Source organism: Symphalangus syndactylus, chromosome 7 (genome assembly GCF_028878055.3).
Source record: "Symphalangus syndactylus isolate Jambi chromosome 7, NHGRI_mSymSyn1-v2.1_pri, whole genome shotgun sequence".
NCBI classification, from domain to species: domain Eukaryota; kingdom Metazoa; phylum Chordata; class Mammalia; order Primates; family Hylobatidae; genus Symphalangus; species Symphalangus syndactylus.
The window spans coordinates 107,718,155-107,732,007 of NC_072429.2; the positions used below are offsets into that span (position 1 = coordinate 107,718,155).

At 36.2% G+C, this 13,853-nt stretch overlaps 1 long non-coding RNA gene across 1 annotated transcript in view; it reads right to left on the reverse strand.

The window, feature by feature from the left end:
* Positions 1-1,945: 1,945 nt before the first annotated feature.
* The window catches only part of LOC134737174 (uncharacterized), a 49,837-nt gene continuing 37,929 nt past the window's right edge, over positions 1,946-13,853 (reverse strand). Inside the window, exon 4 of the long non-coding RNA XR_010121819.1 lies at positions 1,946-2,108. This is a non-coding gene — a long non-coding RNA (uncharacterized lncRNA). The remainder of the gene's footprint in view (positions 2,109-13,853) is intronic.

A 13,853-nucleotide genomic window follows, 5' to 3' on the forward strand; every position in this document is an offset into this window, starting at 1 on the left:
GAATGAGTCAATAGGCATTCTGATTTTAGTAGTTTAGTCATTTATAAATTAGTGTGAGTCAAGTTTCTTATGCTAAATTAACAACAGCAGCGTGAGCGGATCTGAATTTTTGACATGCATATCTGACAGCTAGATGCTTGATTATGGTGAATACAGTCATCTTGTGAGGCTTCCTAACAATCGGTGCAGCTCTGCTGGAGACGTTCTAATCCAGGTGCATAACTTTCCTTCTTCCAATTCTGTTTGGAAAATGGCTTTTAACTCATATATATATGAATTATATATAACTCTTCTTCTGTGTGGTGTGGCCAGTCTTGTATCAATTAAACTCTTTCTTTACTGCAATGCTATGGTCTCAGTAAAATTATTTTGTCTGTGCAGCAGGTAGGAAGAACCTGATGAGTGATTGTGTTAGTGTTAGCTCCACACTTCCCACTATCACAGTGTTATAATATAGTAGAGGGTATATATATCCACATATGTATGTATATATAGTATATATAGTACAATATATAGTATATAATAGAGTATATTATATATATATATATATATAGTAGAGGATAATGGTTAAGTGCATGAGCTTTGAAACCAGAACAACTGAATTAGAATCCAAGCTCTTCTACTTAAGCTGTGTAATCTCAAGCAAGTTAATGCCTTCTTGCCTCAATCTGTTTATCTTAAAAATGGATATAATGCCGATACTACCTATTAATCTTTTGTTTTCGAAATTAAATGAATTAATGTGTGTAAAGCTCTTAGTACAATTTGTGGCCCATGGCATATACTTAGATAGTATTAACTACTAGTGAAACAGCCTTTGCAAAATTATGATAATAAGAGAAGTCTGACATAGTTGGCTCCATCTTGCTTTTAACCTCCAAGCTATCCTTGATCATTCCCACCATACGCCAAACTAACTTTGGGAGAAATTTAGTTTGTAGGCTAGACTTAAAGCAAGAATGATAATAGCCCTTCCCAAAACTAAACAACCTTTATAAAATTTATGAAAGTCCATAAGGTTAGAATTATGAGAGGGGCCTGGTTTCTGCTAAGATGTAAGTATAGTTAAACGATTATCAGCCTTCGTTCTGGAGGTCACGAGGTTTGTAACTTCCTCATTACTCCTGTAGATAACATCACTATTGTAGAACCTAAGATTAGCCCTTTGAGATTTCTTTTCAGACTTTTGCATTTCTGACCACCACTGACTCCACCTGGACTCTTGACTCATGAATCAACCAGTCCTGTGGTCCCCACCCCCAACCCAGAGGTGGACTCAGTACACAAGGACCATGTTCCACTCTCCTGTGATGGCTTCCCCAACCAATCAGCAGCGCCTGTTTCCTAGTCCCGTGCTCACCAAACTGTCCTTGAAAACTCCTAACCTCCAAGTCTTTAGGGCAACTGATTTTAGTAATAACTCTCTTCCGTATGGCATGGCCAGTCTTGCATCAGTTAAACTCTTTCTTTACTACAATGCTGTGGTCTCAGTAAAATGATTTTGTCTGTGGGGCAGGTAGGAAGAACCTGATGGGTGATTACATTAGTGTTAGTTCCACACTTCCCATTATCACAGCCATGATAAACTGTGTCCTAAATTATACTTATTATCTTTTTTCCATTTTTTAAATTTAACAAATATTTATTGAGTACCTTTTTTTGGTGCTTAACTTCTTAGTGCTGGATATAAGGGAAACAATGGTGAATAACACAGAAAAAGGCCCTTGCCCCAACACCCTTACTACCTGATAGGATAGAAGGTTGTAAGTAAATAATCAAACACAATAAAATATGGTGGCTGTGCCTTAATGCCATAACAAGCAGCCCACTCAAATAAGAAAACCACATTTTGTGAGTTCCATTCTCTCCCTCATCATCTGTACCCAAATCACTCAATTGTTTTAATTGTGAATGTAGAGGAATGTGACTTAGCATTTTGTTTAGGTTTGAATCTCTGAGGTATTTTTTATTACCCTGTAGTGCCATCAGACAGCCAGGATCTTTTCATGTTTTTATCTGCAATCTGCAATGTGTAGACTTTTACCCTTATCCCTATTGCTTCATGGTCACAAGATGGATGCTGCATCTCCAGGTCACATGTCCAGAGTCTGAGAAAAAAGAAGAAGGACAGAGAAAGGGATGAAAGTTTAAGTGGGCTTTGTTCTTGTGAACAAGAAAGGAAAGTCTTCCACAGCAACTCTCTGTATTTCTTTGGCCAGTATACTATCACGTGATTGCCTGCAGTTAGAAGGAGGCTGAAATATTAACCATGTAACTAACAGTCATGTTGCTGCCTTAAATAAAAAAGGATTCTATTAGGAAGACAGAAGTTAGTGAAAATGTCATGAGATGACTAGCAATTAATTCGAAAATGTCATGAGGTGACTAGCAATTAATTCGAAGAACTAAAATTGCCTTTTAAGTTGATTTTTTGGTAAACACTGAATCTTTAAAAGAATTAATATCTTTGTGTTAAAACTGAAATTTCCACAAAAAAACAAAATTAGGGAAATGGGATAAGTTTACATTATAACTAAATTAGATAAAACCTTATAATGCTGTAATTTTCTGAATTCTTTTTTTTATATAAAGTTTTATTTTTTCGAGTTTCTATTGGAGACCACATAAATCTCATACCAGAACTTTAACAAATTGGTCTTTATAAAATCTACACAATATTCTGACCACCAAGCTAATGGGACAGACTTGAGTGACTACACATTACAAAATTAGTTTTTAAAGCCACTAAACAGATAACTACAACCCACAAAAAGAACCAACAGCAAGCTCTGGGAAAGGGAAATAATCTGTATTTCAGAAGTACTAGATATAATAATCAGAATGCCAGTTTTTAACAAAGAATTATAAGGCATGCAAGAAGAAATGGTAGCATGGCAAACTCGAAGGGAAAAAAATTAATTGACAGGAATCCCAGGCATCGGAATTACTAGACAAATAGTTACATCAAGTGTCTTAACTATGCTCAACTAGCTAAAGGATAACATGGACAAAGAAAGAAAATCGAGAGAATGATGCATGAGCAAAAGTACAATAACTGAAAATCAAAAAGTCACTGGAGGTGTTCTATAGCAAATTTGAGCAGGCAGAAGAAAGAATAACAAAACATAAATATAGGACAGTTGACATTATGCAGTTTGAGGAACAGAAAAAAAGAATGAAGAAAAGGAACAGAGCCTAAGAAATCATGGAACAACATTAAACATAACAACATATGCATAGAGAAAGTTACAGAGGCAAAGAGGGAGAAGGAGGTGTGTTATAGTTTGGATATTTGTTCCCCGAAACACCATGTTAAAATTTGGTACCCAATTTTGAAGGCGAGGCTTAATTGGAAGTGCTTGGGTCATGGGGGCAGTTTCCTCATTAATGACTTAGTGCAGTCTTCATGGTAATGAGTAAGTTTTCACTCTGTCAGTTCCTGTGAGAGCTGATTGTTAAAAAATAGCCTGGTACCTCCTCCATCTCTCTCTTGCTTCCTTTCTGATAGAGTCTGGATACTTGTCCCCACCCAGTTCTCATACTGAAATGTAATCCACGATGTTGGAGGTGGGCCCTTGTGGGAGGTGATTAGATCATGGGGGTGGCTTCTAATGGTTTAGCACCATTCCCTGAGTGATGTCTCATGATAGAGTTATCATGATATCTGTTTGTTTGAAGATGTGTGGCACCTCCTCCTTCACTCTGTCTCTCTCCTGCTCTGCCGTGTGAGGATGGTGCTGGCTTCCCCTTCACTTTCTGCCATGATTGTGTTTCCTGAGTCCTCCCAGAATGGCTCCTGTACAGCCTGTGTGGCTGTGAGTCAATTAAACCTCTTTTATTCATAAATTACCCAGTCTCAGGTAGTTGTTTATAGCAGTGTGAGAACAGACTAATTCAAATGGTTTATCACCATTCCCTTGGTGCTATCCTTATGACAGTGAGTGAATTCTTGCAAGAAATGGTTGTTTAAAAGTGTATGGCACCTCCCATCTCTCTCTCTCTCTCTTGCCCCCATTCTCACCATGTGAGATGCCTGCTCCCCCTTCATGTTCTGCCATGAATGTAAGCTTCCTGCGGCCTCCCGAGAAGCTGAGCAAATGCCATTACTATACTTCCTGTAAAGCTTGCAGAACCATGAGCCAATTAAATCTCTTTCCTTTGTAAATTATCCAGTCTCAAGTATTTCTTTATAGCAATGTAGAAATGGCCTAATACACTTTCTCACCATGTCATCTCTGCACACACCATCTCCACTCCACTTTCCACTATGAGTGGAAGCAGTCTGCGGCCCTCACCAGAAGCAGATGCTGGTAACATGCTTCTTGTACAGGCTGGAGAATTGTGAGCCAAATAAACCTCTTTTCTTTATAAATTAACATACCTCGGGTATTCTTTTATAGCAAATGGACTAAGATGGGACGGAAAATATATTTGAAGAAACCAATGGCTAAAAATACCAACATTTAATGAAAGACATGAATCTACATATTCAAGAAGCTCAACAAATTCCAAATAGGATAAACTCAAAGATAACCAAACTTAGTCCATTTAGGCTGCTAATGCAATTTACCATAAACTGGATGGTTTATATACAAGAGAAACTTATTTACAGTTCTAGAGATGGGGGAGTTCAACCAAGATTGTCTGATGAGGGCTTGCTCTCTGGTTCATAGATGGTGCCTTCTTGTTGAATCCTCACAAGGTAGAAAAGGACAAATAAAGTCCCTTGGTCCTATTTTATAAGAGCACTAATCCCATTCATGAGGGCTCCACTTTAATATCCTAAGCACCTCCCAAAAGTCCCACCATTTAATACCATCACACCGAGGATCAGGTTTTAACACATAAATTTTGGGGGCAAACAATTAGACCATAGCACACACCAAGATACATTATAATTAAACCATCCAAAGCCAAAAGCAGATAAAATCTTGAAAGCAGCAAGAAAGAATGACTTTTCATGCACAACGGATCCTCAATAAGATAAATAGCTAATTTTTCTTCAGAAACCATGGAGATCAAAAGATGATAAGATGACATATTTACAATGTCAAAAGAAAAATAAAACTGCCAATGAAGAAATCTATATCCAGAGAAACTGGCCTTCAAAATTGAAGGAGAAATAAAGACATTTCCAGGTGAAAAAAAAGCTGAGAGGTTTCACTGTTAGTAGAACTGCCCTACAATAAATTATAAAGGTTTTGGGTTCTATATACTAACAACAAACTATCTGAAAATAAAATTAATAAAACAATTCTATTTATAAAAGCACCAAACAGAATAAAGTATTTAGGAATAAACTTAACCAAGGAGGTGAAAGACTTGTACACTGAAAACTACAATATCTTGATACAAAAATTTTAAAAGACACAAATAAATGCAAAGATATCCTGTGTTCATAGATTAAAAGACTAATATTGTTAAAATGTCTATACTACCTAAAGTGATCTATAGATTCAGTGCAATTTTCATAAATATCCCAAATGGCACTTTTTTTACAGACACAGAAAAAATAATTCTAAAATTCACCTGGGAAAACAAAAGACCCAGAACAGCCAAAGCAATTTTGATAAAATAAAACAAAGCTGGAGGCATCATACTTCCTGGAGTCAAAATATATTACAAAGCATTAACCTCACATGGTGGCATGTGCTTGTAGTCCTAGCTACTTAGGAGGCTCAGGTGGGAGGACTGCTTGAGCCCAGGAGTTTGAGAGATATGATTGCACCACTGCACTTCAGCCTTGGTAACAGAGTAAGACCCCGTCTTAATTTACATATATAATAAATTTATATATATAAATTACATATAACAAAGCTATATAATTTATATTTTATATTATAAATATAAATATATTTATATTTATATTTATAATTTATATAATATAAATTATATAATATATATTTATATATTTTATATATTATATATAAATCATATATAACAAAGTTATATATGTATAGTGCTGGCATAAAAACAGACATATATAACAATGGAACAAAATAGACAGCCTAGAAATAAAATCATATCTATACAGTCAACTGATCTGACATAGCCACCAAGAATACACAATGGAGAAAAGATAGTCTCTTCAACAAATGGTTTTGGGAAAATAAATATGTATATGCAGATAAATGAATTTGGACCCCTATCTTATACCATATATAAAATCAGCTCAGAATGAATTAAAGACTTAAATATAAGACCAGAAACTATAAAATTACTAGGGGAAACACAAGGAAAAAACTCCATGACATTGGTCTAGGCAATGATTTCATGGATATGAACCCCAAGAGCACAGACAAGAAAAGCAAAAAAAGGCAAGTTGGTAGCATCAAACTAAGTGGGACTAGGTTCTACACAGCAATGGAAACAGTCAAGAGTGAAAAGGCAACCTGTGGAATGGGAGAAAATATTTGCAAACCATATATCTGATAAGGAGTTAATATACCAAAATATATATGAAGCTCCTATAACTTAATAGCAAAAACCAAAACAAGCATACCTTGTTTTATTGTGCTTTGCTTTATTTTTATTTTTATTTTTATTTTATTTTTTCAGACAGAGACTTGCTCTGTCACCCAGGCTGCAGTGCAGTGGCGCGATCTCAGCTCACTGCAAGCAACCTCTGCCGCCCAGGTTCAAGTGATTCTCCTGCCTCAGCCTCCCGAGTAGCAGGGATTACAGGTGTGTGCCACCACACCTGGTTAATTTTTGTGTTTTTAGTAGAGATGGGGTTTCAGCATCTTGGCCAGGCTGGTCTTGAACTCCTGACCTTGTGATCCACCGGTCTCGGCCTGCCAAAGTGCTGGGATTACAGGCGTGAGCCACCACGCCCGACCTATTGTGCTTTGCTTTATTGCACTTTGAGATATTGCATTTTTTACAATTTGAAAGTTTGTGGCAACATTTTCCCAAGTTTAGTCTTGGTAATGCCATTTTTCCAACAGCATGTGCTCACTTTGTGTCCCTGTCTCACAATAATTCAAACTTTTTCATTATTATGATATCTGTTATTGTGATCTGTAATCATGGATCTTTAATATTACTATTGCCATTGTTTTGGGGTGCTGAGAACCATGTGCATATAAGACGACAAACTTAATTGGTAAACATTGTGTATATTCTAATTGCTTTGCTGGCCATTCTTCCATTTCTTTTTCCCTCCTCAGGCATCTCTATTCCCTGAGATACAATAATATTGAAATTTAAGCCAATTAATAACCCAGCAATGGCCTCTAACTGTTGAAGTGAAAGGGAGAATTGCATGTCTCTCACTTTAAATCAAAAGCAAGCAATGAGTGAGCTTAGTGATGAAGGCATGTCACAAGCTGAGATAGGTTGAAAGCTAGGCCTCTTGCACCAAACAGCCAGGTTATGAATGCAAAAGAAAAGTTCTTGAAGAAAATTAAAGGTGCTATTCCAGTGAACACATGGATGATAAGAAAGCAAAACAATCTTGTTGTTGATATGGATAAAGTTTTGGTGTTCTCAATAGAAGATAAAACCAACCATAACATTATCTTAAGCCAAAGACTAATTCAGAGCAAGACCTTATCTCTCTTCAGTTCTCCAAAGCCTGAGCAAGATAAGAAAGGTGTAGAAACATAGTTTGAAGCTAGAAGAGATTGGTTCATGAGGTTTAAGGAAAGAAGCCATCCCCATAAAAATCCTTCTTAAAAATGCAAAGGGAAGCAGCAAGTGCTGATGTAGAAGCTGCATCAAGTTATCCAGAAAATCTAGCTAAGTGATGGCAGAGGCTACACTAAACAACAGATTTTTGAATGTGGACAAAATAGCCTTCTACTGGAAGAAGATGTCATCTAGGACTTTCATAGCTAGATAGGATAAGTCAATGCCTAGCTTCAAAACTTCAAAGGACATCTAGGCTCTGTTGTTCTATGTAGGAACCCTGGGGATTTTTGGAATGGCAAATGAGCATTGGCTTCCATTTAAAATTACCAGCTGCATTAGCTTCTAGGAAGGAAATCAGCCTGTCCTTTGAACCCTCAAAATGTATAAAGAAAAATTCGACAGAATGGAAGGCAAAAACAGACAATTCAACAATAAGAGCTGATACCCCAACACTCCACTTTTAATAATGGGTAAAACAACTACACAGAAGATAAATAAGAAAACAGAGGACTTGAACAACATAGTAAACCAAGCAGATCTAATAGACATATATAGAATAATTCACTCAATAACAGCAGAATACTCATTCTCATCAAGTACACATGGAAGATTCTCCAGGACAGACCATATGTTAGCTCACAAAACAAGTCTCAACAAATTTTAAAATATTGAAGTTATACAAGGTATCTTCTCAGAAAAAAAACAGAACGACATGAGAAATCAGTAACAGAAGGAAAACTAGAAAATTCACAAATATGTGGAAAATAACACTTTTGGCAACTAATGGGTAAAAGAAGAAATAAGGAAAATTAGAAGACACTTAGAGATTAATGAAAACTAAAACACAACAAACCAAAATTTATAGGATGCAGCAAAAGCTGTGCTCAAAAGAAAATTTATAAACATATGTAGTAAAAAATAAAGATCTCAAATCAAAACCTAACTTTCCACTTGAGGGAACTAAAAAAAAAAGGCAAACTGGGTTTAAATCTAGTAGAGGAAGGAAATAATGAAGATTAGAGTGGAGATATTAAACAGTGTAAAACCAAAGAGCATTAGAGATCTGAGATTAGGTGAAAAGTATAACGTATGTGTAATTCAAATCCCAGAAAGAGAGGACAAAGAGAATGGAGAAAAAAACAGTATTTAGAAATAATTACAAGAATTTTTGAAAACTTGTAGATTCAAGAAGCATAAAAAATTCCAGTCAGGAAAAATACAAAAGAAAGCACACTTCGTGTTACTCAGGAAACTATACACAGAAAAAAAAGTTAAAAGCATCTACAGGGAAAAAGAACATAAACTTAAAAGGAGTAGTAATAATATTGACATTTTATAAGCATGAAATCCAGAAGACGTTGAAGATCTTTGCAAAATTACTACCAACTCAGAAATTCTATACCGAGTAAAATATCCTTCACAATTAAAGACAAAATAAAAAACCTTTCAAAAGAAACAAAAACTAACAGCATTTATCCCAGAAGACCTACACTAAAAGAATTATTAAAATGAATTATTCACATGGCAGGTATGTAATTCTACATGGAAGCACAGAAATGTAGGAGGAAATGAGAAATGATGTAAAGAGTGAGTACAAGAGTAAATTTAAATGAACATTGACTATAGAAACGATTGTAATATGTTAGTCATTTTAAGATACTTGTTTAGTTAATGCATGAAAACAATTCTAAAATGATGAGAAGATGGTAAATGGAGTTAAGTGTTCCATGGGAAGTATTAAAACTACTCATATACATGGGGGTTTAAAAATTCAAGGATGCATATTGTAGTCTCCATGGCAACCATCAAAATAATAGTAAAATATTACATGGCTAACAAGCTTATAGACAAGAAAAACCTAATAGGAATACTAATCAGAAAAACATAACTAACAAGCTAATAAATAGGAAATACAATAATAGAAATATTTAATCATAAAATGGCAAGAAGAGCAAAGGCACGGTAAAATAGATGAGAGAGATAATATAGATAACTAACATAGATTTAAAAGCAACTATGTCTATTAATTTAAAGAGGCTAAATTTTTCAATTAAAAGACAAAGGTTGATTGGGTTAAAATTTTTAAAAAATAGATACACCAGAAATAGAAGAACAAGAAGAAAATATATATACCATATTTTAAATTTTTAATTTGTGTTTATTAATATTGCCCTGCATGCACACACAAGGTTTCTAAAACAGAGATCTCTAGAGTTCTCTCACTATCTAGCCAATCATATAAACTTCCAAACTTGCTTTCACCTCAGGTCCCAAGTTTGAGTAAGATTTGCTAAGAAAATCTTAACTACCTAGAATCATAAAAAAAAGTTTCTCTGCAACACTAACCAAAAGAAAGGCAGAGGTCGGGCGCGGTGGCTCACACCTATAATCCCAGCACTTTGGGAGGCCGAGGCGGGCAGATCACCTGAGGTCAGGAGTTTGAGATCAGCCTGGCCAACATGGTGAAACACTGTCTCTACTAAAAATACAAAAATTAGCCAGGTGTAGTGGCGCACACCTGTAATACCAGCTATTCCAGAGGCTGAGACAGGAGAATTGCTTGAACCCAGGAGGTGGAAGTTGCAGTGAGCCGAGATTGCGCCACTGCACTCCAGCCTGGGCAACAGAGCGAGACTCTGTTTCAAAAAAAAAAAAAAAAGCAGATAGCTGTTCTAAAGCGTACAAATAGCATACAAAAAAGCACACTAATGGGCTTTAAGAAAAACAGCATGTTATAGTTAAAAGAGGAAATTTTCATAAAGAGAAAGGTATCAAATTCACATGGAAAATATAACTATGAGCCAATAACATAACTTTAAGATATATAATTCAAAAACTATCAGGACAGGTGTACATCATTTCGCAAATCCTGTTGGTAAGAATTTAGTCACATACTCCAAAGGAAAATGTGGAGAATTGTCTGGATATTTGGCAAGCAATATTGTCTCTTCCATGCCTGCCTTCTGAAACTTGCTCCAATTCATCCTTCACATTTCCAGAGTAAGGGAAATGTAAATATCATTTTATTACTCTAAAAATATTATCTGGTTTCCCCCAATGGAATACAATCCAGATTCCTTAGTCTGTCATTTAAGGCCTTTCACATCCTGGACCCAATGCCTTTTCAGTTTCAACTTCTTCCTCCCCTGGTCACCTGGAAAATGACTTGTTCAGATTTTCTTGTTCATAATTTTTTTTTTCTTACCTACAATGTCCTCCTTTGCCTTTCCGCATGTTGAAATCTTGTATTTCTTTATAAAACTGAAATGTTTTCTGCATAGTCTTTCCAATCCCCTTTATCAAGATTAATTATTCTCACCCCTGGAACCTCACAAGCACTTTGTTTATATTTCAAATGTAGCATTTATTCTAGTCTGACTTGTATAATCATCTCAGCCACCTCTCCATTATGCTACACTGTTTAAAGAAAGCTTTGTGACATATTTCTACCTTTCACTGGAAAAACATGAGCTAAGAAGAATTTATTGCTCAGGACAACTTATTAAGCCAAGAATCACAGAAGTAAGGGAGAGAAACAATCAAGACTCTAGTAGTCGTGGAGGCATAAGCTAGATAAATAAGGAAGTATAGTTACGGCGAAAGGAGTCTGATAACACCAAAATTATAAACTACTGGGAGAACTGTGTAGATTTAGACTCAGACACTATTGGTAACCTATTTGACTTCCTGCATTGTACAGGGAACAGTACACATAAATTCTCCTTCCATTCGCAGACACATAGATTCTATTATTATATCAAGCCCCAAAATAGAAACCAAATCACATACTGTCTGGTATATCATTAATAAGAAAAGAAACTAGGTTTTGAAATGAGATACAGTTGTAAAACTTTTCTCAAGAAGTGGTAATTCTAGAAGAAAAAAGAGAATGTGTTACTCAGGTAAAGTTTCCTCAAGACATCTATCACCATTAAAAATATTTATTAAGTGCCTACTTGTGAGTTATGAACTGATGGCTCTTATACAGGCATTTAATTAAGAAGATGTGCATTTAATTTGGAATCACAGCATTCATTGAATCTTTATAATTAACAAATTATTTCATAGATTTCAGTAGAATTCCAAAGTTATATAATAAAATTTATTATTTGAAAAAGAAACTGTATTTTGTTGATTTAACTATGGCAATCCAGTTCCTGAAATTAAACTGTATTAACCCTGTGAAAATAGCAAAATTTAAATGTAATGACATAAAATTCTTCCTTAGAACTTAGTTTGATTGTTTAGGTGACGGATATTGCAAAATTGGAGTAAGAGAATCCAAAGGAAATGAAAGCTTTTGAAGGTTAAATTGCAAAGGTTTCATCCTCTTAAATTACCTGGAAATATGTGAGCAAGAAAAACACACATTCCTTTCCTTCTGTGACATTCTTTTAGTTAATTAAATCCCCATATGTTGCTCACTTGAAAGTACAGGTGAGGATCTGATATTAAATTGCACTTTTAGAAGAATAAAAATTTACCCTAACTCTTGGTTTCCCACATTCAGTGGGGCAGTGAAGAATTTAATAAGGAGTAGAAGTCAAATTGGGATGAGAAAGGATGTTTTACTATTCAGTAAGTGATTTGTTATCTACTTTGGGCCTTGATAAAATAATAGAATCTGCCTGTGGGATCTGTGTATAATTTTATGCTCTGTACAATTGAGGAAAATAAACACTAAGGATGCTATTGTTCTCTTAAATAGAGTCTAAACTACACAGTTCTCCTAATAATTTATAACCTGGAGGTTATCATACTCAAACTTTTTTATATCAAACTAGATCTACACTAGAATCTATGGGGTCTGGATAAAAGTAGAAAATATCTCTGGAGATATATTTGGAGGAAAGCACATGGAAGGTAAAATGCACATTATTGTGCAGATTCATTTCCAAAACGTGTGTAGAAAACATCAGCGGTTTAGATAGATTCCTTGGCAAGGGGCTGCCTGATATTTCCTCCCAGTGAGCTAAGAACATTTAGATTCTTTAGCATAGGTTCTTAAAATGTACAAATATTTTATAGCCAATTTCAAAATTAGGACACTGATCTCAAGAGAACTCTTAAAAATTAAATTTAAGCTTTATAGCTTAAATGTATATAAAGCTATTCTGCCCATAGCTTTATATGACAGAAACAATGATTAAAATCAAAGAGATGACCAATTAAGTACTATTTCTATGGAGAATGAAATGCAAAGACTGCTTTTTAGGTAATAGACCACTTAATCAATCAGCCTCTGAGTGTACTATTATGCTTTACAGTTAATGCCAATATTTTATACAAACTGTCAGGGCATTCTATATGCTAGTAGTTCAAAATATCTCCAGAAATCAACCACTTCTTACTACCCTCATTGCTCCCAAGACACCGTCACCTCTTACCTGGATTGCTGCAAAAGCCTCCTAACCAGTCTTTCTGCTTCCACTCTTTTCTCTCTTATAGTCTCTTCTCAACACAGGTGTGGGAAGAGCAATTCCAAACATAAGGCAGCACATGTCACTTGTCAAACCCTATAACGACTTCCGTGTCCCAGAATACAAGCCAAAGTCCTTACAATGACTTCCTTTGGATTTTCTAAACAGAACCTATGATGAGGAGTCTTTAAAAGTGATACGGTGAAGGTGCGATCTCACATGCAACCTGTAAGGTGGAGAGTAAAGCAGGACAAAGAGGGGGAAAGAGTCAAGAAACAAGGTCATCGGCCGGGCGCGGTGGCTCACGCTTGTAATCCCAGCACTTTGGGAGGCCGAGGCGGGTGGATCACGAGGTCAGGAGATCGAGACCACGGTGAAACCCCGTCTCTACTAAAAATACAAAAAAATTAGCCGGGCATGGTGGCGGGCGCCTGTAGTCCCAGCTACTCGGAGAGGCTGAGGCAGGAGAATGGCGGGAACCCGGGAGGCGGAGCTTGCAGTGAGCCGAGATTGCGCCACTGCACTCCAGCCTGGGCGACAGAGCGAGACTCCGTCTCAAAAAAAAAAAAAAAAAAAAAAGAAAGAAACAAGGTCATCTCAAGCAACGTTGACATTGGCCTGATCCACACAGGAGGGCTCTGGTACATAAATGGATCATAGAGCTATCTCCTCTTGAGGCAAGGAGACCAGCCTTTTAGACCCTTCTGAGAGGTGACAGCATGCTGGCAGTCCTCACAGCCCTCGCTCGCTCTCGGCGCCTCCTCTGCCTGGGCTCCCACTTTGGCGGCACTTGAGGAGCCC